We start from the raw sequence: 26,901 nt of genomic DNA on the forward strand, positions 1-26,901 counted from the left end.
GAATTAAGTTGGAATTTTATTTATAGCTTTGGAATGTCTTGCTAAATGTCTCTAACTATGGCAACTTCTCTTTAAACTGGAATGAAAACTCCATCATTTTTACCAAAAAAAAATTAGCAAAGATTATATAGAGCAGTGTTTATTAGTTTCTTTAAATTCTGTCAGTTATGGGTAGCATAAATAAAAACATTAAATGAATTAGTCTTAACATGGCAATCTTAATTATAAATATCTTAGATTCATATATTTGACTAGTAATCAAAGAAGATTTTGACAAGTAATCTAAACATGACAAATCATGCTATAAGAGATAATTTTATGATTTGTAAAGTTATTTGAAAAGATGTTGCTCTAATTAAAAGAATAAAAGGCCTTCTGCTCAGTGAAGTATAAAATCAAACACTCATTTCAATATTGTGACTAGGACAAATACATATTATGCTCATTTAGTGTTTTTCAATGAATAAGCAACATGGTTTGTTGTACTTTGTCATTTTTAGGCATTCACTATGGTCATAATTTCTTTACATTCCTGAAATCCAAAACAGGATAAACAGAATCACTGGTTCAGTTGCTAAATTTGCATATTTGGCATTTGAAAAACATGAAGAAGAGCCTTCAAAATCCAAGCATGTCTGTGCCCCATTTATCCCCTCAAACTAGTCTCCCATTCTTTCCCAATTATCCTAAATTTCAGTGCCATTTTTTAGCGTTCACTTTCTGTTTTCTCTTTTTCTGGATAATCCCAAGCAAAGTGGGTAGTACAGGGAGAAATTCCAAAGAATACCACAAAGAATGTTCAGATAAAGACTACTCTTCTGCTGTTGGCCCATTTGATCTCTTTTCTTCTTATTTGGACAGTAATTTTCACTGGTAGTTGGGTTAGAAATTAAGCAATAAAGCAAGGAAATTACCTTAAGAGATAAAAATATGTGAATGAGAAAGAAGGTACTGAATCTAGTGCATTCCTTCAGGCTTTCTACTTCTGTATTATTTTTCATTTGTATATTGTTCTTAGTGAAGCAAAAATATCATAATGTATATTTTTATATTCTCAAAGGTTTATTATGAGACAATCAATACACCTGAAACAATCTATGAACAATTAAAAAGAACTGATAAAAAATTGAAACACTAAATATAATTATTTTAAATGTGTGATACAGTTAGTAGTCAGGACAAGGGAGTTCTTAATGGGTGGGGAATAATGTCTACTTTACACATGGAAGTAACTTGAGTTTGGGCTTTGGATTATTGTATAAAGGAAAAGTGAGTGTCCAGAGATTGTCACTGAACAGATGTAACAGAGGAGAAATTCCGAGCCTGGTAACCAGGAATATGCAGAGATAAACTTGAGTGTGTTGGATCATGAAAGAAATTCCTAGTTGTACCTACCATCCATCAGAGACCCTCATGAGGAAGACTGGGAAAGGTACATGAATATAACAACAACAAAAAAAAAAAAACAGAATCAAAAGATCAACATTTGGGTCGCTTTAAAATTTTGGCTTATTCTTTGGATAAAGAAGATGTGGTACATATATATGATGGAATATTACTCAGCCACAAAAAAAGAATGAAGTAATGCCATTTACAGTAAAATGGATAGACCTAGAGATGATCATATTAAGTGAAGTGAGCCAGTCAGAGAAAGACAAATATCATATGATATCACTTTCATGGGGAATCTAAAAAAAATGATACAAATAAAATTGTATACAAACCAAAAATAGATGCATAGACATAGAAAATAAGCTTGTGATTACCAAAAGGGGAAAGAGGGGAGGGATCAACGAGGAGCTTGGGATTAACAGATACACACTACTGTATATAAAATAGATAACCAACCATCACCTACTATACAGTGTAGGGAACTATACTCAACATTCTGTAATAATCTATAAGGGAAAAGAATTTGAAATACAATTTATATATATGTGTGTGTGTTTGTGTGTGTGTGTATGTATATAGCAAAAGTCACTTTGGTGTACACCTGAAAATAATATGATATTGTAAGTCAACTATATATTAGTAAAAAAGTTTATTTTTTAAATTCAATGGCTTCAAAAAAATTTTTAGTTTATTCTAATGTTGGTCCAAGTGTATTTCTCTCTCCTCATTTCTACTTCCCAAGTTTAGAGACTGAGTCTGGTGACACAAAATAAAAGCAGATGTTTTTCTAAATATTCTATGTATTCTGCTATGTTAATTACAACTCAGTAGAGATGTCCATAGAAAGAAAGGATGGAGTTGTAACATCTTTCCAACTGCCTAGGTAGTTCTTTCTCACTGACAAGAGCTTCATGGATTCCTTTATACCTGTCAATCTTCACACCTGCCAGAGATTTGGAGCATGTGGAGATTTTGTTAAATGACTCCAACTTTCTTCTGAAAAGGCAACCATGAGTAGCCTCTAATAAAAAGTATTCCCACGTGCAGGTATATATTTTGTTTAGATTATTTGAACTACTTTTTTATTCTCAGACTTGTTTTTATTACACAGCACTTAGTCTCCACATATCTAAATAATTATCTTCTGTCCCATATTTATTATCCCTCTAGTCTTCTTATACTTGTTTTTCTCTTCTCTAATTTTTTTAAAATTTTGAGACGTTGAGAATAGATGCAAGTAAATAGAGGTATTTGACATCACAAAACCACTGGGGTTTCCAGTCAGAGGGAACCATGGTGTTCAGGTTTTCTATCCTAGTTGTTACCAATTAACTCAGAGTGTCCACATTTGCATGACATTGAGGAAAATTGAAATTAAAAAAAAATGTTTTATTTTATATTGGAATGTAGCCCATTAACAATGTTTTGATAGTTTCAGATAGACAGTGAAGGGACTCAGCCATATACATACACGTGTATCCATTCTCCACAGGCTCCTCTCCCATCCAGGCTGCCACATAATACTGAGCAGAGTTCTCTGTCCTATAGAGTATGACCTTGTTGGTTATCTATTTTAATTTTTAAATATAGCAGTGTGTATATGCCCATCTTAAACTCCCTAATTATTCCTTCCTCCTATAGTTCCCCCAGGTAACTGTAAGTTCATTCTCTAAGTCTGTGAGTCTTTTTCTGTTTCATATATAAGTTTGAGGAAAATTGAAGCTTTGATTACTGACAGTAATTACTCACTGATAAAAAAGATTCGTTCTTTTCTCTGGGTAATGTTCTAGGTTAATGGCTCTAGCAGAGAATATGATGTTATTCTGTTTTCAATAACAGCCCTTACCTGATTTGACTCCTTGCAGTACAATGATGAACCATCATGAAATAGAATTTTCCTTATTCACTATACTCACATATTCAATTTAGCTTGAGCAAAATACCACTGACTCTACTGCATATCCCAGGGCTACCATTTCACTCTCTCAGGCTGGAAGAACTGACTGAGGTTTGCCATCAGAATTTCTTTCATAGACTTTCCCAAAAACCCAATAAAAGGAAATAGAAGTGGCTGAACCTATTTCATTGACTGTAGGCCCACTGCCTGGTTTCTGTTAAGTTTGACAGTATTTATTTTTGACTCTAGAATAATGTTTGAAACTGTGGTTGTAAATATTTCCCCCCCAAATCTCAAATATCTAACCTGGAAAAAAGAAATAATAATGAAAAGGGTGGAAAGTGACAGAACTAAAGTTCTTCTCCCCTTTGATAAGCATCAGAAATTCTGCTGAGTGGACAGAACCCGACACTTCTTATCTCACTGAAAAGTCTGTTTTGCTTAAATCTGTCTTCATTTTTAGTCCATGGTAGCATATCAATCGTATTTAATTCATATATTACTGTTCCAATACATTGTGTCATCAGGTAAAAAATTAGGGCATATTTTATGAAGCAATGACTATTTTAAGAAAATTCTAGAAAATTTAAAGTTGTTTTTCCCCTCTCACAGTCTAGGTTATGATATTTTCAGTGTAATAGTAAACCTGTCTTCAAAAACTATTATTCATAAACACTTTCCCTTAGGCTATACCCAAATTCTAAGTCCTGCCCAAAACTTAACATTTTTATCTTACTTTTTAAAATTTTCTTTTCATAGCCAGTCATGTGAAAAACAAAAAAGCTGTTATGTTTCCAGTACGATGATTTTTCTACTGAATAAAATTTCAGTCTAATGTTCCCCATAGAAGCCTGAAGAAGCAACCGTCTTTGTATTTGTTACATAAGTCTTAGGGGCAAAATTTCCTCAAAAATGTAGCAAAATCATTGTTCCTACTTTTCAGCTTTTTAAAGAATTTTTCTAAATTGTGGACTTGAAACTACTAAATCTAATCTTTTTTCTCATGAATTGTACTTATTTTACAACGAAACATTAAGTTTTGGAGGGACTCAGCTGGCTAACAGTTACCTCTGATACTACCTTTTAGGAAAATGGTCTTCATTTAAATTTGGGTTCTGTGACTTTTTGATTTTACAAGAACCCTTTGACTTTAGGAGGAGAGTAAGAATATCTCTGGATCCTTTTTCTGCTCTTTCACTGTGGTGTTCCATATACTTTCAGTGGAGGGAGTGAGCATTGTCGAGTAGTTAGCATAAGTGATAGGAAAAATCCCTGAATGCTGTATGGCCAGAATAATTGCACACAAATGCATTCAGAAATCCTATGGAAAATATAGTGCTGTTAACTGGCATGGTTACAGCACAATTTAGCAAGTATGTTAGAACAAATTACCCCCTGTAACCGTAAGCCATTCTGTTTCACGCTTTTTAATGAAGGCCTGTACCACACACTAGAATCCTTCTCACCTCATTACTACTCATAAAAAGCAATGATCCGTTCAAAGGCTCCTCATCTCTCCCATATGAGCGGTAAAGAGCCTCGCCTCTCCTTCTGGCACAGAAGACAGGAAAGCTTCTTCCCCAGCAGCCTTTGAAGTCCATCATTAGCATGTTTGCTAGATAAAAGAGAAGAAAATTTATCTGTGCAATCTCACTGTTGTCACGTGTGTTAATGTTTCACCCTGCCTTTAAAAACAAAGCAAACAAAACAAAATAAAATCCGAAGACATCTCTTGTTTAGAGAATACAGATTTGCAAGACTGTTAGCGCAATTGCTCCTTCCCTGTTCATGAGGAATTTTCAAAGAAACTCTAAAACATGGGAAGAATTTAAGGGGCCACTGAATGTAAAGTATGGAGTCAATAAAAAGGCAGGCGGAGAAGTAAGATGATTGGTCCATGCAGAAGAAACAATTCAATTGTGAATTAAAATACTTTTTCTCTCTCCCCAGAATATCATAAAAAAAAATTGATTTTCTTTGAAATACACTATTTGATGAACAGATTTAGCTGAGACTGGCGTACTTACCTTTCTCTCTATAATTTCAGAGACAATATCTAATATTAAAGATACATTGAGTACATTCAGTAAAAATTGAGGTGAATGTATGCTCTTCAAAAAGAGGTGGTGATACACACACACACATATACATAAATATATAAAATTGTGGAGGAGATATAACAAATCTAATTCAGCAGCAAAATTTTGTACATTCATTTAAGTTCTAGGTAGTAGGAATGAAAAAGCTTATACAAGAGAAAGAACATATTCAAAAATATTGTTTACACACCATAACTGTGTCTGAGCCAGCAGGAAGAATAGTTGTTCATCTCTATTACATGAGGATTTCCAGTCAGGCCATTCTGTTGAAGAGTGTGCAACAGAATAATAACGTTTGCATTTCAAGCAAGAGTCCATACCCGGTACTCAAATAATTTGAAAGCGGAGACCGGGCATCTAAATTCTGTAATGTAACAAAACCCTGGAAGCTGGCACATGTTATAAATTTAAATGATGGTTAAAATCAATTCCGTTGCAGGAAAAATGCATTTAACATAAACTTTTGGGTGACGTTTCTAACTTTCTCTGTAGTAGCTCTGAAAATATACCGGATCACCTGATGCAATGCTGTCAAACCCTAGCAAACACTTATGTGGGGCAGTTTCTAAATGAAATTGGTATTCTCCAGGCGCTGTCCCGAAACGCAAGCCCTGGGCGGCTCACACTCTCAAGCTACAAGAGAGAAATGCTGGTACTGTACTTTAATAGGGTCGGGGAAGCACATGTTTGCAGAGACTGAGCGACCCCTGCAATAATAACAGCACAGCTTTGTTTCATTTGAAAACATAAATCTGTACACACATACTTAGTGAGACATATATCCATGTATATAGAAAAAAGTTCAGCTAATAATAAAAGAAAGGATGAACATTGGCACGGGAGATGTTGACAGCATTATGCAAACTTTTCAATATTCCCTTGCATGCTCAACTTTAACTTTTGTTTATAAAGTCCACTTAGACATAATTTACAACTTCTGTTAGCTTAAGCTGGGTTCTGTAAAATCTGTCGAAAAAAATCAACCCAGAGTGCTTTGAAATGTTACAAGTATATCTAGATATCAAACACTGAACCTTGCAAATTATATCCATTTTGGAAACTCTGGGTTGTGATTCATGCACACAATATATTTTAGTTCTAATGTTTTAAATTGATGAAGCAAATCTTGCTTTTCTTTTCTTTTTTTCCTTGCCTTTTCCAACTCTTGCTCTAGTATCTATGAAAGAGACTTAGGAGCCGAAGCAAAATAAAATGAGAAATTCTTAAGGTTAATATGGTTTAAAAAATTTTTGAAATTCAGACTCTGTCAGGTAATTTGGTGAGGAAAAAATACCCAGGTCAGGCAAAAGTTTCCAATTCCCTGAAGTTTGTAATTTCTACTATAATTTCGGACTTCAAGACTTAAAAATGTTATGTAACTTATATTTATTTCAGCCAGGTACAGCTGTTGTGAGGCTTCCCTGGTGGCTCAGTGGTAAAGAATCTGACTGCAATGCAGGAGACATGGGTTTGATCCCTTGGTTGGGGCGATCTCCTGGAGAAGGAAATGACAGCCCACTCCAGTATTGCCTGTAGAATTCCATGGACAGGGGAGACTGGAGGGCTTCGGTCCATGGGGTCACAAAAGAGTGGAACACAACTTAGTGACTAAACAACAACAGCTGTTGCAGACATCTGCTATCTTCTCCTTTCTGAGTAGTTAGAAATGTCAGTCAGTCAAGATTAAGAGAAAAGGGTAAATCCCATCTCTTTATTGACTCTTGCAGTGTACATTGCTTTGGGGTCAAAGACAAACTCAAGTTCTTCTTAGTGACCACTTCTAAAATAGCAGAACAGCAAAACACACAGCTTCATTTCTGTTCTCAATGGAAGATATGACATGGCTGCAAAGAGGATGCTTCATAGGCAGCACAACTTACTCTAAGCTTTGGCCAAAGTGAAATATTTCTAACAGGATGGGAACTGAAAGGATGAAACTAAAGGTAAAATAATGGAGAATAAAATAACTCAATAACATATTAATGAATTAGTAATTTTTGACTATGACAATATGGATGTAAGTCAAGTATTAATATAACAGGGGACCAGTTCCATATCAAAACACAGCTGGGTGCCCCCATGGAGACATTATGGGGAATGTCAGATTCATGCTTCACTTTTGCCTGTAGGAGGGGTGGGGAGAGTTGGAGAAGAGAGAAAAGGCCTGATCCTGTTTCTTCATTATGTACCAATAGTTCTTCATTCCTAAAGCAGTGCATTCAAGCCTCTAGCATTTTCCCATATTCAGTCCCCTTGTGTCTGCTCAGGTGTGAGTAGGATCAACTGTCCAGAGCCCCTTCAACTGAGTCTAGATTCCAGCTCTAGGACAGGGGTTCCTGCTTCCTTCAGTTAATAACTTATTTCCCAATGTTTGGAAACAATTCCAACTTCTCTTTGTTAGAATAACCAGCATGAGTTCTGTTTTCTTCTGGACCCTGGTTGATACACTCTCTGTTTCAGATTTCTTTTTTCCAAAACAAACAGCTTTTTAATTGAAGTTTAGTGAATTCACAGTGTTGTGTCTTTGAAGATGAGAATCAGATTTTTCATTTTCTTGTGACTATCATAATGTATTCAATGTATATGTTGTTTTGTTGCTCAGTCCCTCAGTCATGTCCCACCCTTTGAGACCTCAAGAACTGTAGCCTGCCAGCGTCCGTTCATGGAATTCTCCTGGCAAGAATACTGGAATGGGTTGCCATTTCCTATTCCAGGGGATCTTCCTGACCCAGGGATTGAACCCATGTCTGTTTAAGTCTCCTGTAGATTCTTTACCACTGAGCCACCTATATTCCAATAAAAATTAATTTTAAAAAATTGCAGGGGACTTGCAGTACTTCTGAAGATCTTGTACTTGATGGATCAAATGTAGCTTCAGAGTCTCAGATTTAACTTGCATTTCTTAACCCAAAGGAGAAGTCCAATGATGGTGGATTTTTTTGTTTCTGTTTTTAGGTATTTGAGGCCTGAGGTATTCTCTGGAGTTGGTGCTAATCTCTGCTTACTTTGCTTTGAATTAAATCGGCCAGGAAAAAATCTTGAGTGAATATGAATATTTATTCTCTAATAAGTTCCTACCTTAGTCTCCACAAATCTGATTAGGCAGAAGAGAATACGTTTTCATAATACAATTACTGATCTGCTACCTTGTTCCAGGTAATGTACAGATACTAAAATTGCCACTTAGTTAAGTGGCTTGACTGGAATTTAGATCTTAACTCTCTTTGACTACAATCCTTCGATGCTCTTGCTCTTTCTATACTACATCTGTTTGTTTTTTAGGTGTAAAGTTTAATTCATAACTAAATATATGTCTTATTTGTAGGTATCTTTTAACTCAGCTTTCTGACAGGATTCAAGATCACATGATGGAATTTTGGCCAAGCTATGATCTACAAATCCAAGTATCTTGCTTACATTCTTGAAGATGGGGCTTTAGTAATTTTATAGGCTCTGGAATTTTATACTATAAATAAATTTTGTTCTGAATGGTTTCAGTGAGACTAAGCAGACTATTTGCTTGCTACTTTTATTCTGATCACTGTAATCTGTTACAGAAACAAAGAAACAGAAAATCTTAAACCTATATAAAATATAAACCTATATAAATCCTCTATTGTTCTTCTGTGGTATGTAAATACACATTGGTCTAGGATGTTTCTATCTGTTAACAAACTGACTTTCAGAAGTGTTTGCCAAATTTGAACTTATTTACGAAATGGTGTATTCTTAAGTGAAGTTAAAAGAAGTTCTCTTCTAGTAATTCCAGTAACCTTTTACCTGGGCAAGAATTTAGGTTCATGAAGCTATGACAAATGTCAAGTATTCAAGTCCTTGGTGGAATTTGAGGCAGGGGTGTGCTGGAGCTGGACCACACTGGCTCCTAAGAGCAGACTGTTAAATATTAGGGAATTTTGTGAGCTAGTTGTTAAACACAGCCACTATTAAAAATTGGATTACATAAACTTAAAATTAAATAAATTGCATTAAAACAAAGGTAATACATACTCAAAATTTATTACTTCCTACTTAACTTTTTTAATTTAAAATTTTTTATTAAAGTAGAGTTGATTTACAATGTTGTGTTTAATTTCTGCTGCACAGCAAAGTGAGTTATATATATATATATATGTATATATATTATAGCTTCAATATCCATTATGGTTTATCACAGAATACTGAATATAGTTCCCTGTGCTATACAGTAGGACCTTGTTGTTTATCCATCCTATATATAATAGTTTGCATCTGCTAATCCCAAACTCCCAGTCCTTCCTACTTAATTTATTACATTATAGTATCATCCATGCTCTTAAGATAATTCATGTCTATTGATTCTGTTACATGGTATTGGAAATACCACGTAACAGTGTGCTGTTGAATATTTCTTCCCAACTTTGGGAACATATCCTGGTAGCATAAATTCTATCATAGAAAAATATTTAAACCACAGAAACTGGCAAATGCTAAGAATTAGGGCTTTACTTGCTTTTTTTTTTTTTTGGTCTAGACTTAGAATAATTAGGAAATATTAATAATTCAGATCAACTTTAAAAGCATATTATATCTATAGCTGTTACACAGTGAATAGTGCAAAATTTAATGACACATCCTCTTAGTATTTGCAAACTACTATGAGATTCAGCAAAGGTAATGCTCATACCATTGAGAACGAGTGAAGTTTCAAATTATTTCTTTGATGTTTTTATTTTCATCTTGTTTGTGAAGTTAAATGAGAATATTAACCCATGTTCATGTTAGAATTGTATTCATCAATTGTAACCAGAGATCAATTATTAATTTAAGAGTTTGGCAAAAATCAACCAAAGCCTCTGTGAGAATAAATTAATTGTGTGAACTCCTGGCAGTGGGGGGAAGAGGATTTACATATTTCATTCTGTTTGTAATTTGTATGCTACACATTTTTTTTTTATCAGTAAAAGGTATAATAAAGAATAAGTGTAGACGCACACAGTTTTCTTCTTCTGGAGAGCCTCCCTCTTGTTAAACACGGAGCATCACACTTCTCATAGGTGTGCAAGCCTTGAGATTCTGGTTTATTCTCCGTGAATTGTATAGATGCTGTCTGCTGGTACAGAGCTGAGGACTGTTCCTACAACAGCCAATTAGTTTATTAGTACAGTTAGTTGGAAAAAAAAATAAGTGCGACAAAGGCTACTGCTAGAATGTATCATGACACATTTAAAAGTCTTCTAAATGTCAATGGATGATGTGTCCAGAGACAAAAACCTAATCCTGCAAATTTCTGATGAACTTCTTCCTCCTGAAACACACAGAAAGTGTGAGGTGTCTATGACATCCAGGAGAACTTTCAAATTCCTGTTGAATTTTGTTTCCCTTTGGGGATAATTAATTAAAGAGTATGTGAAATTTTTCAAAATACTTACCCAAGCCTTAGAAGCTGTTGTCCCCATAGTCAATGTCAAAAATTTGAAAGTCTGGAAGGGATGTTTTGTCATTATATTAAAAATGTTAAATTCCTTCCTTTCTTCTTTCTTTCATTTCTTCCCTCTTCTCCTTTAGCTTCTTTCTTTTTTGTACTTAAATTTTTTCATTCATTGATTAATTTAATTGGGAACAGAGGTATTAATGACTTGGAGATACCTAAGAATTCATGAGAAGTTACAAAAAACAGAAAGAAAGCAAAATATAATTTTAAAAATTATTCTTTTAGATATTTAAAAGATGGGGATTGTAAAATGACATCTGAGTCATCATTTTTGAAATATTTCTAGCTTCTTCATGTACATAGAAACTCTGTTACTTTAAACACTGTAGGTATTGCATGAGAAAGTAGGAGTTGTCCCTAATGTAAGAATGATAAATGGATTAAAGGGCTCATCTTGTTCAAAATTTCAGCTATGATGCTTTGCCCTAGAGTTAACAGAATGCATTATCTGCAGGAATGATTAGACCATGGTTTTCCTCATTTGTAAGACAGGGTGTGTGTGTGTGTGAATGTGTATACACAAGCACCCACAATAACTATCCTGAGAATCCTAACCAGAGTCTGATGTCTGATTTATTTTTTGGCTATTTGTGAAATGCTTTGTTACATCATTTGTTTAAAGCCAGAGAAGCTTCATACTCATCATGTGGTCAAGAATGCAAAATCTGTATTATTTATTTTTATGAATCTAAAATTCATGAATTCTTATGATCATTCTAACACGTGATGAGTTAAACAGCAGTTTTTGTTTCCCTAACAGCATAACTGTTCTTTCAAGGATAAAAATATAAGTTATCTACAGTTGTTCTTTTTTTAAATCTGACAGTTCTAAACAGATAATCTAAGTAATAATCAAAAGAACAAAAGTACTATAGTTCTACAGTTGAACCACCTCTACCAGTAAGATGTTTGATGTGTGAGATGCAGCAGCAGAATAATTTAAGGAGAAATTAAGTTACTCATTACAATACTATTCAAGAGATATTCTAACATGGTTGTAGAAAAATATCCTGCTATGAATATTTATGAGAATGTAATCTTTTTTTAAAAAAAGTTTTCTTGCATCTTAAGTTCTAAAAGCACCATCAATTTTTGCTGTTGTTCAGTCACTAAGTCATGTCTGACTCTTTTGAAACCCCATGGAGCGTAACCCGCCAGGTTCCTCTGTCCATAGAATTCTTCAGGCAAGAATACTGGAGTGGGTTGCCATTTCCTCCTTCAGGGGATCTTCCCAGCCCAAGGATTGAACCTGCACCTCTGACATTGGCAGGTGTATTCTTTACCATTGAGCCTCTCTCTGCTGCTGCTGCTGCTGCTAAGTCTCATCAGTCGTGTCCGACTCTGTGCGACCCCATAGACGGCAGCCCACCAGGCTCCCCCATCCCTGGGATTCTCCAGGCAGAACACTGGAGTGGGTTGCCATTTCCTTCTCCAATGCGTGAGAGTGAAAAGTGAAAGTGAAGTCGCTCAGTCGTGTCCGACTCTTAGCGACCCCAGGACTGAAGCCGACCACGCTCCTCCGTCCATGGGATTTTCCAGGCAAGAGTACTGGAGGGGGGTGCCACTGCTTTCTCTGGAACCTCTCTCTAGGGAAGTCAAAAATACATTTCATTTTATTTTGACTCACTCTTCCCTGATAGATCAGTTGGTAAAGAATACGCCTGCAATGCAGGAGACCCCAGTTCGATTCCTGGGTGGGGAAGATCCCCTGGAGAAGGGATAGGCTACCCGCTCCAGTATTTTGGGGCTCAGCTGGTAAAGAAACTGCCCACAATATGGGAGACCTGGGTTCAATTCCTGGGTTGGGAAGATCCCCTGGAGAAGGGAAAGGCAATCCTTTCCAGTATTCTGGCCTGGAGGATTCCAAGGACTGTAGAGTCCATGGGGTCTCAAAGAGTCGGACACGACTGAGCGACTTTCACTTTACTTTCAGTATATATTCTCTCCTTGCTTTCTTTGGAATTATCTTTCTTTTTTTTTTTTCTAATTGAAGCTTACTAGATTTACAATATTGTGTTAGTTTCAGGTGCACAGCATGGGCAAACTATTTTACCTGAAATTGGTGGGTTTTTAAGGCTCGAAACTGAAATTTATTTCTCCCAAGGAACGCTTACATCTCTCATTTAATTTTACTAGTGATAGGCAAGTATGACAAATCTTTCACCTTTTTATTTATCAAAGTTACATATTTACTTTTTTTCTTCAATTATTCTACCTCTAAATTTTGTTGGTTTTGAGATTTGTGACATATGAATAAAATCTACCTTTTTATCTTCTAAACTGAATACAAAACATGCCCCTTTGTTTCCTCTCATAACAAAGGTGATTAGGGCCAAGATAACCCAGAATACCAGTTCTTGAGGGAAATGTTGCTTATAAGTCTCTGTGTTAGATTTATCTGGGATAGGCTTTCAGTATTATCTGAGTATTTGTATTCCTCAATTTGCATACCATTTTTCATAGATTCAAAGAATTCCATGATTGTCAGGCATCTTAAAGACCAACAAACCCAAACACTTCATCTTTAATAAACAAACTAACATCTAAAGATCTTAAGTGACTTGCCAACATCAAACAATAATTTGGGGCAGAGCACAGAGTAGAACAGATTTTATATCTATGCTATGTTTTCCTACTCCATGTGGCTGCTTCTGAGGCCTCAGTCATCCTATTTGTGATTACTCTTTAGAAACTGATTAAATGCAAATCAAGAAATTTCAGTATTTTTAATATTAATTTGCTTGTCTTAGCTCATGGATCGTTAGAACTTGTTCACAATCAAAAAGCACAGAGAGGCTTAAGTTAACAGTCGGTGGTAATGACAGCTGACTTTCTGATCCCAGAATAACCTGTTGTGGGAAGAATAGAAATAATTGTAATTTCCTTTGGGTAGAATTAATTGTACATGACAAATTCCCAAAATAAAGAGGTATTTTGGTTCAATTTGGTTTCTTTCTGTCTCCCTTTCTCCCCCTCTTTTCATTTTAGTTGAGGTTCTGCCACCAAAACATTAAGTCCTTGAAGGGTAAGCTCCTTTGGTCTGATGGTCTCCTAAGGACTGCCAGAACTTTAGAAATGGAAAGTGCCATTGCATGGCTTTCACTTTACTGAAAAGATCCAGGGAGATGGACTGACTGGCCAAAACCACAGATACTGGTGGAGCCAGCGCTGAAGAGTCCTCCTAGGATTCCTACTTTATTATCCACTTCTCTTTCCATCCCTCCGTGATATAATGAGGTAGTCCATATGTACTTCTTTTGTCTTCAGGTGGCTCAGTGGTAAAGAATCTGCCTGTCAATGCAGGAGAGACAAGAAATATGGGTTTGATCCCTGGGTCAGGAAGATCCCCTGAAATAGGAAATGACAATCCACTCCAGTATCTTGCCAGGAAAATTCCATGGACAGAGGAGCCTGGTGGGCTACAGTGCCATGGGGTCACAAAGAACTGGACATGACTGAGTGACTTTTTTTCTACAAAAAGTAGAAACAATGAAACTAAGTGATAACTTGTACATACTGTAGACATTCTTGTTTGAATTCATTTGGAAACATGGATGCAGTTATCTGTGGGTTCATTTATCCATATAAATGTAAATATGAAAAGGTTTTTGAGTTTCACTTTATTATGTATGGAGTCATTCCTGTGGCATTTTTTTATTATCTCAGAAAATATTTAATGAGCTCCTTCTTCAAGTTTTTAGCATAGAAAACATATCTGTTATTAGGTTATGATTTAATGACAAGAAAAGCATAGTCAACTAGTTTGTACTTACCTTGCTCCAAAAAACTTTGAAACAAGTAAAAATATGTAAATACCAAAGGAATTGATTAGATATGGGTTCTTCTCATGGTCACTGAGGCAGACACAATTGTATATGCTCACTTGTTCCTTTTTCTTCCTGAACATGCAGCTTAAGCACATCTTCCCAGCTTTCTTGCCTTCAAATGGTGTCATAGTGCTGAGTTCTGGATAACAAACTGAGGGCAGAGGCAAAAAACACTCTCAGACCTGGTACCTAAAACCAATCTTGTGACCATGACACTGCCTGGTCTTCCAGCTACACATAGAGGATGCAGTGCAGTAAATGCCCTATAAAGGCAGTAAAACAATGGAGATCAAAGACATGGAATCTTGGAATGACAGCATAGAGAAGAACCATCCTCCTAAGAACCATTCTTCTAAGAAGAACCATCATCCTACTCCCTTCACACTTCAAATGACTGTGGTTAGCAAAAGAAATCAACTCAATGGACATGAGTTTGAGCAAGCTCTGGGAGATGGTGGACAGGGAAGCCTGGCATGCTGCAGTCCATGGGGTCACAAAGAGTAGGACATGACTGAGCGATGAACAACAACAACAGCATAAGGAACAAATGTGTGTTTTAATAAACTATTAGGCTGTTAGTTTGCATAACCTGATTTACAGCCTGCCTAACCCCAGAGAAATTATTTGTATGGGAAATTTCTAGATTGAGAAACGGTTGCTTAAACCTGAAATAATTCTCATCAGAAATGTTGTACTGGATTAAACTTGCCTTTTAAGAAAAATTATTTTGTATAAAATGTTCTATGAATGAATAAATTAACAGACTAATGAATGTATGGTATACAGATAAACCTGGAGGTTGTACACACATTTGAAATGGAAAGGATGGAGATAATACAGAAGATGGTAGTAAGTGTATGTTTTACTTACAAAAATTGCCAACTTTTCGGGGACTTCCCTGGTGGTTCAGTGGTTAAGACTCTGCTTCCAGTGCAGGGAGAGTAGGTTCGATTCCTAGTCAGGGAAATAAGATTCCCCAAGTCCTGGCACAACCAAAAGATTTCCTTTAAAAGTCAGTTTTCCAAAGTGGTTGTACCATTTTGCATTCACACCAGAAACAAAAGAGAGTTTCAGTGGTTCTGTATTCTTGTCAGCACTTGCTACCATCAGTAACTTAAATCTGAGCTATTCTACTGGGAGTTTTGTATATTTCATTGTGATTTTCATTTGTATTTCCCTGACAAATAATAATATTAGACATCTTTTCATGTGTTTATTACTCATTCACATATCTTCCCTGGTGAAGTGTTATTTTAAACCTTGTGTTTGTATTTTATTATAAGAATTCCTTATACATCCTAAACACAATTTTTAAAATCAGATATGTGTTTATCTAAATCAGATATGTGTTTAAATCAGATATGTGTTTATGTGTAATCTGTGGTTTGCTTCTTTATTTTCTTACAATGTCTTTCAAAAAGAAGATTTCTTTTTATTATGTCCATTTTATCAATTTATTTTTTAATACTTTTTACTTTTTTGTGTCCTTTCTGAGAAATCTTCACCTAACCTAAAGTCATATTTTCTCCAATGCTTTCTTTTGAAGTTTCATAGTCTCATCTTTTATGGATTAGGTCAATCATCTCATTTGAATTTTTACATGTGGTGTGCAGCAAAGTTGAAATTCACTGCTTTGTATATAACTATGTGTTTCAGCACCATTTGTTGAAAAGACTATCCATTCTCCTTTAAATTACCTCAAGTTTGTTACACCTCTATGCTTCACTAATTCCACACTGTAACCCTGGTGTCTCAGATGGTAAAGAATCCACCTGCAATGTGGGAGATCTGGGTTCTATCCCTGGGTTGGGAAAATCCCCTGGAGGCGGGCATGGCAACCCACTCCAGAGTTGCCTGGAGAGTGCCCATGGACAGAGGTGCCTAGTGTGCTACAGTCCATAGGGTCACAGAGAGTCAGGCACAACTGAGCAACAAACCACACATCTCTCTGATAATTCTTGAAACCAGGTAGTACAAGTCATTTGATTTTGCTGTCCTTGAAAAAGTTATTATTTTTTTTTTCTATTCTGGTTTCTTTTCATGTCAATATATATTTTTGAGTCAGTTTGTCTCAAAAATATACAAAATACTACCCAAATTGCATTTTATTGCAATCATGCTGAATCTACAGATTAACTGACAGAAAACTGATTTCTTAGGGATATCAAATTTTCCAATTTGTGATCATAGTATATTTCTCCATTTAATTTGTTTAATTTCCCTCCAAAGTGTTTTGAAATTTTCAGTGTACAGATTTCATAATTATTTAATAGTTTAACTAACTTTAATTTATCCCTAAATATTTTATGTTTTTGAAACTGAATTGTGATTCTTTAAATAAGAGTTTCCAACTGGTAGGTGCTAACATACAGACCTACAATAGATCTTTGTATGTTAACTCTTCTAAAGACATTTATTGTTTCTAGTCATGTTTTGGTAGACTCCTTAGGATTTTTATCTTGATTATCATGTTATCCACAAGTAAGGATGCAATTATTTCCTCTTTCCAAATTTGTTCTTTATTTTCTTTTTCTTACTTGCTCCAACTAAAATCCCCAGTATAGTATTGAATAGAAGTTTTGAGATTAGACATCCTTGAGTTGATCCTAGTATTTAGGGGGAAGACATCAACCAGAATCCTACAGCTAATACCATGTAGGATTTTGGTTGATGTCCTTTACCAAGTTGAAGTTTCCTCAGGAATTTTTACTGTGCACTAATGACTATGCGTGTGCGCATGCTCAGTCACTCCATTGCGTCCAACTCTTTGCGACCCCGTGGACCGTATGTAGTCCACCAGGCTCCTCTGGCCGTGGGATTTCCAGGCAAGAATACTAGAGTGAGTTGCCATTTCCTTCTCTAGGGGATCTTCCCAACCCAGGGATCAAATCTAGGTCTCCTGCATTGGCAGGCATATTCTTCACTACTGAAACACCTGGGAAGCCCGATGGCAAATAATTTTTCTCCATTTATTGGGATGATAAAATGGTTTTTCTTTTGTTGTCTATTGATATAACAAATTACACTTATTGATTTTTACATGTTGAAACAAATTTCACATATCTGATATGAACTCTCTTTTGTCATGATATATGATTTGTATATTTCTTGAACTGATTTCATAAAATGTTATGTAGGATTTTGAATTTACATTAATGAGAGATATTGGTCCTTAGTTTTATTTTATGTAAGGACTTTGGTTTTTAATATGAGATAACAGTGGAATCTTTCATTTCTGGAACAGTTTGTGTATAATTAATAACATCTCTTTCTTAAATATTCAGCAGAATTCACTAACAAAGCAATCTTTTTTAAAAAAAATCATAGCACTCTATTAAGGTTATTTTTTCTTGAGTGAGCTTTGGAAGTGTGTGTCTTTCATGAAAACCACATGGCATTTTAGCTGCTTATTTACTTGTTTGACTTCTCCATTAGCCTATTAAAGATTCCTTGGGGGAAGGGGCACTGTATTTTATTTTTAAGACTTCAGATCTTAGTGTGCTGTAAGGCACATAGTAAGTATTCTGTAAATATATCTTAAATAAATGAAGAGGTGAATGAATTTCCAGTGGGAATACAAGGAGTTTCATAGGAGAAAAACAGAGGTGGATCAAGAGGGATTAAGATGAAAGAGGAAGAAGATGCCCACAAAGAAAGGACAGTCAGGAGGAGACAAGGACAGGGCTGATTAGGAAAGGCAGAGCAAGCATCTTGGGATATTGAAGTGGAGGTTAAGCTGGATTAAAATAAACTAGAACTAAGCTAAGGGGTTTACTGAGCTGAGGAACTTGGTATTAGTGTGTGTGCATGGGGAAGCCATCGAAGGTTTTTGAGAAGGGTAGTTCTTAGGACTGTTCTGGGCTTGCAGGGGGGTTCCTGGTGGCACAATGTGGGATTCATTAGAGAGGGTGGGCAAGAGGTAACGAGAGCAGTTCCTTTGCTACTGCAATGCTATTGGTACTTTAGTGAAGACTAGTAATAGGGACTCAAGCTAGTCATGCTATGAAGCAAGAAAAAGAAGATTTCTTTCAAAAGTAGAATTCTGAAGATTTTTTCAACTCTGTGGGTGAAAGAGATGAAGAAATGAAAGATAATACTGAGCTTGTGTGACTAATAATGCCATTAACTGAGATGCAACAAGTGAAAGGACAAGTTTGATACCAACCAGGGTTTGGGGCTTTCCTCAGTCAATAGAAATCCTTCGATAAATCAGTAGAAAGCTTTCCCAAATGATCAATGCAAATAAATAAAGGAAAACAATAGAATGGGAAAGACTAGAGATAACTTCAAAAAAATTAGAGATACCAAGTGAACATTTCATGCAAAGATGGGCTCAATAAAGGATAGAAACGACATGAACCTAACAGAAGCAGAAGATATTAAGAAGAGGTGGCGAGAATACACAGAAGAACTATACAAAAAAAATCTTCACAACCGAGATAACCAAGATGGTGTGATCATTCACCTAGAGTCAGACATCCTGGAGTGTGAAGTCAAGTGAGCTTTAAGAAGCATCACTAGAAACAAAGCTAGTGGAGGTGATGGAATTCCAGCTGAACTATTTCAAATCTAAAAGATGATGCTGTTAAAGTGCTGCATCAGTATGCCAGCAAATTTGGAAAACTCAGCAGTGGATAGGACTGGAAAAGGTTGATTTTCATTACAATCCCAAAGAGAGACAGTGCCAAAGATTGTTCAAACTATTGCACAGTTACACCCATTTCACATGCTAGCAAAGTAATTCTCCAAATTCTCCAAGCTAGGCTTCAACAGTACATGAATCAAGAACTTCCAGATATTCAGGCTGGATTTAGAAAAGGCAGAGGAACCAGAGCTCAAATTGCCAACATCTGTTGGATCATAGAAAAAGCAAGAGAGTTAAAGAAAAATGTCTACTTATGCTTCGTTGACTATGCTAAAGTCTTTGACAGTGTGGATCATAACAAACTGTGGAAAGTTCTTCAAGAGATGGGAATACTGGACCATCTCACCTGCCTCCTGAGAAACCAGTAAGAAGGTCAAGAAGAAACAGTTAGAACCAGACATGGAACAAGGACTGGTTCCAAATTGGGAAAGAGTATGTAAGGCTGTATATTGTCACCCTGCTTATTTAACGTCTATGCAGAGTACATCATGCAAAATGCTGGGATAGATGAAGCACAAGCTGGAATTAAGATTGCTGGGAGAAATATCAGTAACCTCAGATATGCAGATGACACCACCCTTATGGAAGAATGCGAAGAGGACCTAACAAGTCTCTTGATGAAGGTGAAAGAGGAGAGTGAAAAACTACCTTAAAACTCAACATTCAGAAAACAAAGATCATGGCATCTGGTCCTATTACTTCATGGCAAATAGACAGGGAAACAATGGAAGCAGTGATAGACTTTATCGTGGGCTCCAAAATCATTGTAGATGGTGACTGCAGGCATGAAATTAAAAGACATTTGCTCTTTGGAAGAAAAGCTATGAGAAACTTAGACAACATGTTAAAAAGCAGAGACATTACTTTGCCAACAGAGGCCCATATAGTCAAAACTATGGTTTTTCCAGTAGTCATGTATGGATGAGAGAGTTGGACCATAAAGAAGGCTGAGAGCCAAAGAATTGATGCTTTTGAACTGTGGTGGTGGAGAAGACTCTTGAGAGTCCCTTGGACAGCAAGGAGATCAAACCAGTCCATCCTAAAGGAAATAAGTCCTGAATATTCATTGAAAGGACTGATGCTGAAGATGAAGCTCCAGTACTTTGGCCACCTGATGTGAAGAGCCAACACATTAGAAAAGACCCTGATGCTGGGAAAGATTGAAGGCAGGATGACAGAGGATGATGTGGTTGGATGGCATCACCCACTCAATGGACATGAGTTTGGGCAAGCTCCAGGAGATGTGATGGACAGGGAAGCCTGGCATCCTGCAGTCTACTGTGTTCCAAAGAGTTAGACACAGCTGAGTGACCGAACAACAAGAGAGAAAAGTGAAAGTGAAAGAAAGTACAAGTGCTCAGTTATGTCCAACTCTTTGCAACCCCATGGACTACACAGTCCATGGAATTCTCCAGGCCAGAATACTGGAGTGGGTAACCTTTCCCTTCTCCAGGGGATCTTCCCAACCCAGGTATCAAACCCAGGTCTCCTGCATTGCATGCGGATTCTTTACCAATTGAGCTAGCAGGAAAGCCCCAACTGAACAACAACAACCAATCAATAGAAATTGCCTAAAAGACTGATAAGATATTCAGACAAGGCTTTACTGGGGCCCCTCCTGCAGTGATGGGAGGGATCAAAAGCAACAAATTACTCTTCTTTGTTTGCTGGCTCCAAGAGGGAGAGGCAAGCTTTTTCCTTATAGGGGGTAAGGATTGGGGTGTGTTCAGTTGTTGGGCTAGAGTGATGGCATAGGTGGTTTGCCCACTCCCTTTGTAATGTTGAGTGCAAGGCACATGCTCAGTACCCTACTTTTGCCCTGACACCCAGTTTTTGCTCCAGCTCTTTAGAAGCAATGGCTTCCCTGGTAGCTCAGTTGGTAAAGAATCTGCCTTCAAGGCAGGAGACCCGGGTTCGATCCCTGGGTTGGTAAGATCCCCTGGAGAAGGGGCTGGCAACCCACTCCAGTATTCTTGCCTGGAGAATTCCATGGACAGAGGAGTCTGGCGGGCTACAGACCACAGGATTGCAGAGAGTCTGACATGACTGAATGATTTTACATTTTACTTCAGAAGCAGTAGTTTGTGTGTGTGTGTCTTTTTGTATCTTCTAGTCCAGATTTGCCCCAGCCGCACATGCACGGTTATTTTTAGTCCCATACACTTTCTTTGTGTTTTGTGGCTTGAGGAGTGGTGTATCCAGGTGCAAGTTTTGCAACACTGCAGCGAAGGGTCCCAGGTCTATCTTAGGTTTGCTACAGAGCAGAGTCTACCCCAACTGAAGAGAGAGGTTGCCTGAGCTGTAGAGAGTCTAGGAAGATGCACATGCACAGAAGTTAAAGTCAAAGCCAGTGAAATAAATGAAAACAGTGGATGGGAAGAAGCGCTGGGGCTGGACATAGACCTGTGGAAAAAAAAATAGAAAAGAAAGCTGGTGAAGTTCTTGCAGAAGGAAGAAGAGCCAAGAAAACATGGAGATATGACTGTATTTCAAGAGTGAGTTTCAATAAAGTGCCAATGATGGAAAGGTGGTGTAACAAAATCATTGAGAATCTGGAGCCATGAGTCAGAAAGATTTGCTACAAAATCTGTTTTGATATTTGTATGACTGTGAGCAAGTTATATTACCTTTATCTGTAGAGTGAAGGTAATCATAACCTGTCTCTTAAGGCTGTTGCAAAGAATAAATTAGAAATAAAAATCTTAAAATGCTCCTCATTTTGCATGGCAAATAGCAAGTAATCAATATTATCTACTATGATCAATAGGCATAAAAGATGCTTCAGGGAAGTTGAAAAGAATGAAGAAGAAGGGGATGCAAGCTTTGCTTCTCTAGAAGGCAAAGCAAAGATCACAAACCTGTCGGATTTACTCTTGTGTGTGGGTTAGTTGCCCAATCATGTCCGACGCTTTGAAACCACACGGACTGTAGCCTGCCAGGCTCCTTTGTCTATGGGATTATCCCAGCAAGAATACTGGAATGGGTTGCATTTCCTTCTCCAGAGGATCTTCCTGACCCAGGGATCAAACTTGCATCTCTTACGTCTCCTGCATTAGCAGGCGGGTTCTTTACTGTTTGAGCTACCAGGGAAGTCTTTAGATGTGGGGTTTTTCAAGTCTTCTTACAGTACAGGCATATTTATAATCCTTATCGGTAGAATGTTTGGACAAGGGGTGTGTGTGTGTGTGTGTAAAAATATTTAATTCTAAATTGGCTTGATAATTTATATGAAAAGAGGCTCCAAGAAAAATATCAAGAAGGCTACTATTTCTTCTGGAAAGATTTATGAAAAAAAAAAAGCCTCAAAGAAATGAATCAATGGCAGATACATGCTAATTTTGTTTTCTTTCATGGCTGAAAATTACTTAGTGTTATTTTATCATAGGGTATTATGCTTGTTATTTCTTTAAAATAAATAAATAATTTAGATTCTGATCACAATTTGAACTTAAGCCAGTTGGCTTATGAAACCAGCCATTAAATCAACACAGACCAGATGTTTCTGAATTTTAATGCTCAAGTGGAATGCAAAATATTAAGAATCATTTAGCACCTTGATTTATCTTGGATAGCGTACCAAATTAATGTTTAAAGAATTATCTATAGAGTTGGAAATGAGATTGTGAAATATCAGATACAATCTCAAAAGTGTGAGCATGATTTTAAAATGTATTTTAAATGTTCCTGAATGTTAGGAAAGTCATTTTGGTAGGAATAGAGCAGCAAGTATAATAACAGAGGAGCATACACATAATATGTAACACATGCGTTATGGATACAGATTCCCTTTGAGAGTGAATGCCCATGCAGAATCCTGAACTGGTAGACAGCTTTCAGTTTTTCCACCCATTTTGTGATTTCTGCAAAGTAAACACCACTGCTTAGTTACCTCTTTTTGTTTGTGTCCACATTTATTTCAGGAGAGCTAACTGGCTGACTTTCCTCCAAGGCACCACCGACCTGCCTGCAATACTGAAACCCCTGGTTTGATTGTTCTGGATGAAGAAGATATAAATAAAAGCTATTTTTAACTTCCTTCTTTGCTACCCTCTCCAGGCGCAATCGCAGACCCTACCTTTGATTACTGATGCGGGTCTACGGTGGTCATCGAATATTACACAATCAACTGTTTACATAGCAGCCCTTTTTACAGGTTTTAAATCTTCCCAAGCTGCCAGTTTCTGAAGCGGAGCCTGCCAGCTGGCAGACAGAGAGGTGCTTGTATTCTAGTTGATTGGGGTAATTAACAGCCCAAACTGTCAGAAGGTGACAGCAGGCAAAGACTTCTTGCCCTCAGGTCACAGCTGGGTTCCAACAACTTGCTCCTGATTTACCAGTAAAACTAATAATGTAAGTAATATTGGTATTAAATTGTAAAATCAAGGGTCAAGCTGAAATTCTGGTTTGTACCCCTTATTCACTGGCAGCAAATTAGTGATAATGTCTTGCGGTTACTGTGTCTCGTAGTGACCCTGCCCTCTTAAACGACCCCTGCAGAAATCAGCACGTGCCTGTTTGGGCAATACTATGTGGATCTCTGTCACTTGAAGAAACAAAGCCAGTATCTTTCACTTTGAATTTTTCCACAAATATAGCTCTTAATAGGATATAGTTTTGTTTTTTTTTAATGCTTAAGAAAATCAAACCATCAGACAGAGCAGATCATGCTTAGAGCCGGGATGTATGTTCATATGTGTGTATATGTATTTTTGATATAGAATTTAGGTTTTAGTGTTGGGCGTTTGGCTGGATGCAAATATTAGATGATCAGCGTTAGTAGTTCTCCGTTTTGCTTTGCAGTTCAGGTTGAGCTATACTCTTATTCACAGTGTTTTAATTTTCTCTGACAAGTCTAGGTCATAAGTTGGGGGTAGGGGATGCAGAGGGAGAGATTAGGTGTATCAGTAGATGAGGAGAGATAGACAGACAGATGGATCCAAGGTATGATCATTATTATCAGAGACTTTTCAAAATTTTAAGAGAAGAATACAAGGCCTTGCTCATTTGAACTGAATCTTTCCTTCCCAAATTTTATTCTACTTTTCTAGCAAAGGTCACAACTGATGTTCCAGGGGATATAAATAATTACCACTTCATGTAAAAATGTTCTCTCACCCATAAATTCCAAGAGGCTGTGTACCCTCACGAATTTATGACTCATCTAAAAAGTAATTGTTAGATTTGTTTTGTTAATTTATTTATAAAATAAATAAAAATAACTTTGGGGACTTAGAGAAATTACATGAAGATGAAAGTGTAGCTTTTCTGAAAATGAGTCTTGTGTTTGTTCAGTGGTCTCACAGAGATTTTTACATGCATTTCCAAACAAATGGGCTCCTTTGATCTGAAGTCCCATCTCTGGTCTCCATCATGAAGGAGAGTGAGGGTGGAAAGCCAGAATAAGAAACCCAACAGGTTATCTTGCTTAATCTCCTTGTCTTTGACACCTGAATAAAGTGAAGAGCTAAGCTGAATCAAGTGAGCAAGTTTTTAAACCAACTAATTTGTTGACTACATATTAGAGCATTGTGCCAAGAACCCTGAAGAAAAAAAATAACTAAGATTTGGCTTCTATTGTCTAAGAAGTTTAGTGTCAAAGTGGAGATAAGAAGATTAAATAGATTGAATTAAATAATAAAAAATAAGCAATAATGTTATGATCTAAGATGTGCCATGAGGTTTGTTGGGTAAGGAGTCAGGAAGAAAAGACCAGGAGGTGGATAAGATGGGACATTTGCAGATGGGGATACATCCCCATTCCTGGAACATAGCTTGAAAGATGCATAGGTTACAGGTAGATATGCCAGGTAATGGGACATTCTAAGGAGTTTTCAATTTACTCTGTGAGAATGACACCTTTGAAGGTGCATACATTGATAGTAACATGATCACTGTGATATTTTAGGAAGGTCATTTTAGGAAAAATTTTGAGGAAAGCTTACTGGAACAGTGATTCTCAAGATGAATTAATTTTTTCCTGAACTTGAGAAGTTGTCTCACTCTGATCATGGTAGGATTGTTGTCATGGGTCCTAGAGGTGCTTCTTGCTGGCTGTTGAAATCATTGGTGTAGAGAAAGAAGAAGTTTCCATTACAAGTTAAAGTTAAGCAGTCTATTGGAGGAAGAAAGGGAGAAGGATCCTAACTAGAGGATGGGGAAGATGGAAAATTGGAATAAAATTCAAAGGATGAGCATAAGTCACTTGAAAGAAGAAAACATCTCAAGTCTGAGAATAGCGTAGAAGGTGTAATGAAAACCTGAAATTTATAGTGATGAGTAGACACATGGAGATTGTTATGGATGTTCAATGATGGATGGTTTTTTGATACAGTAGATACTCTTAATCATCTTGTGCCACTTGGAGACATCAGAACCTGCTAAGGTATATTCATGGAATTACTCTCCAATGGCCGTATTCTCCCCATGAAATTCTACAGTAAGATTATGAATGGCCTTGAAGAACCCAATGGGTCACCCAGTGGTTTTCAGCAGAAGAAGGATGCATTAGCACTTTTAGAAGATCCCTTTGGAAGAACAGAGGGGATAGTATTACAGAGGCATCAGCAGATGTGTGAAGATCATTTGGGAGCTTAATGTGACCTGGATGAGAAGTGGTAGTAGTAGGAGATGCATGAAAAGGAAGTAAGAAGTAGGTAGGACTTCCTTACTCCTCCCACCCACCCCCGATGTGTGTGTGTGGTGGGGGGTGGCAGTGGAAGAAAAGGCTTTTGGCTTGGGCAGCTAGTTTGTTGGCAGTGCACTAATTACTGAATAAGCCAGTTAATGATAATTTATAGAAAAAGCCAGAACATAAATTTTTGGTGTCTTGACAAAATATGTAGTGTAGCATACATGATAATTTAGGCAGTCATTGGGAGCCAAGGTAGCTTAATTATAACATGTTAACATTTAGTAGATAACTCTATCAGGTCATAAAGTTTATTTTGGCCTGAGATGTTTTCCCTAACAGTGTCACTTAATAATAGAACATAGAGGGAAAGACCAACCACAGACGTCTGCTGGAATCCCACAGTCTGCAAACTATCTTTCACATCTCCACTCTCCTAATGCCTTTTTAGTTCACAATCCCCAATAATATCTCTCCCTTGAACATTTCTGTGAAAGTTTATTGGGAATTTCTTTTTTCAGAATTAGAATTGCCCAATATTTTGTTAATTTTTGTGTTTGACAAACATGTCACAATACATGTCAACTTTTACAATTAAGCTAAAGAGGCAGTTTTCTGCTTAAAAAGCTAGGCTTTTCAGTCACCATTCATTGGCAGTTATCAAATATAATATTTGTTTGGCTCATAGTTTATTGAGAACATTCATGTCTTTGTGACTCAGTCTAGACTATTGTAATTTGCTTTTTATCTGGCTTATTGAGAAAATGTAGTAGGTAAAGAAGATAATTGCTCAGCTATTTAATGTGCTTTCATATAGAGCAGTGGTTCTCAATAGTTCTATAATAAGATTTCTTTATATTACTTTTTATATTCTCTAACTATGTCAAGTTTTTAAAAAAGTCTTTTAAACTTCATTGCCAAGTTACAACTTATTTTATATCAG

The sequence above is a fragment of the Odocoileus virginianus genome, chromosome 18, assembly GCF_023699985.2.
Source record: "Odocoileus virginianus isolate 20LAN1187 ecotype Illinois chromosome 18, Ovbor_1.2, whole genome shotgun sequence".
NCBI lineage: Eukaryota > Metazoa > Chordata > Mammalia > Artiodactyla > Cervidae > Odocoileus > Odocoileus virginianus.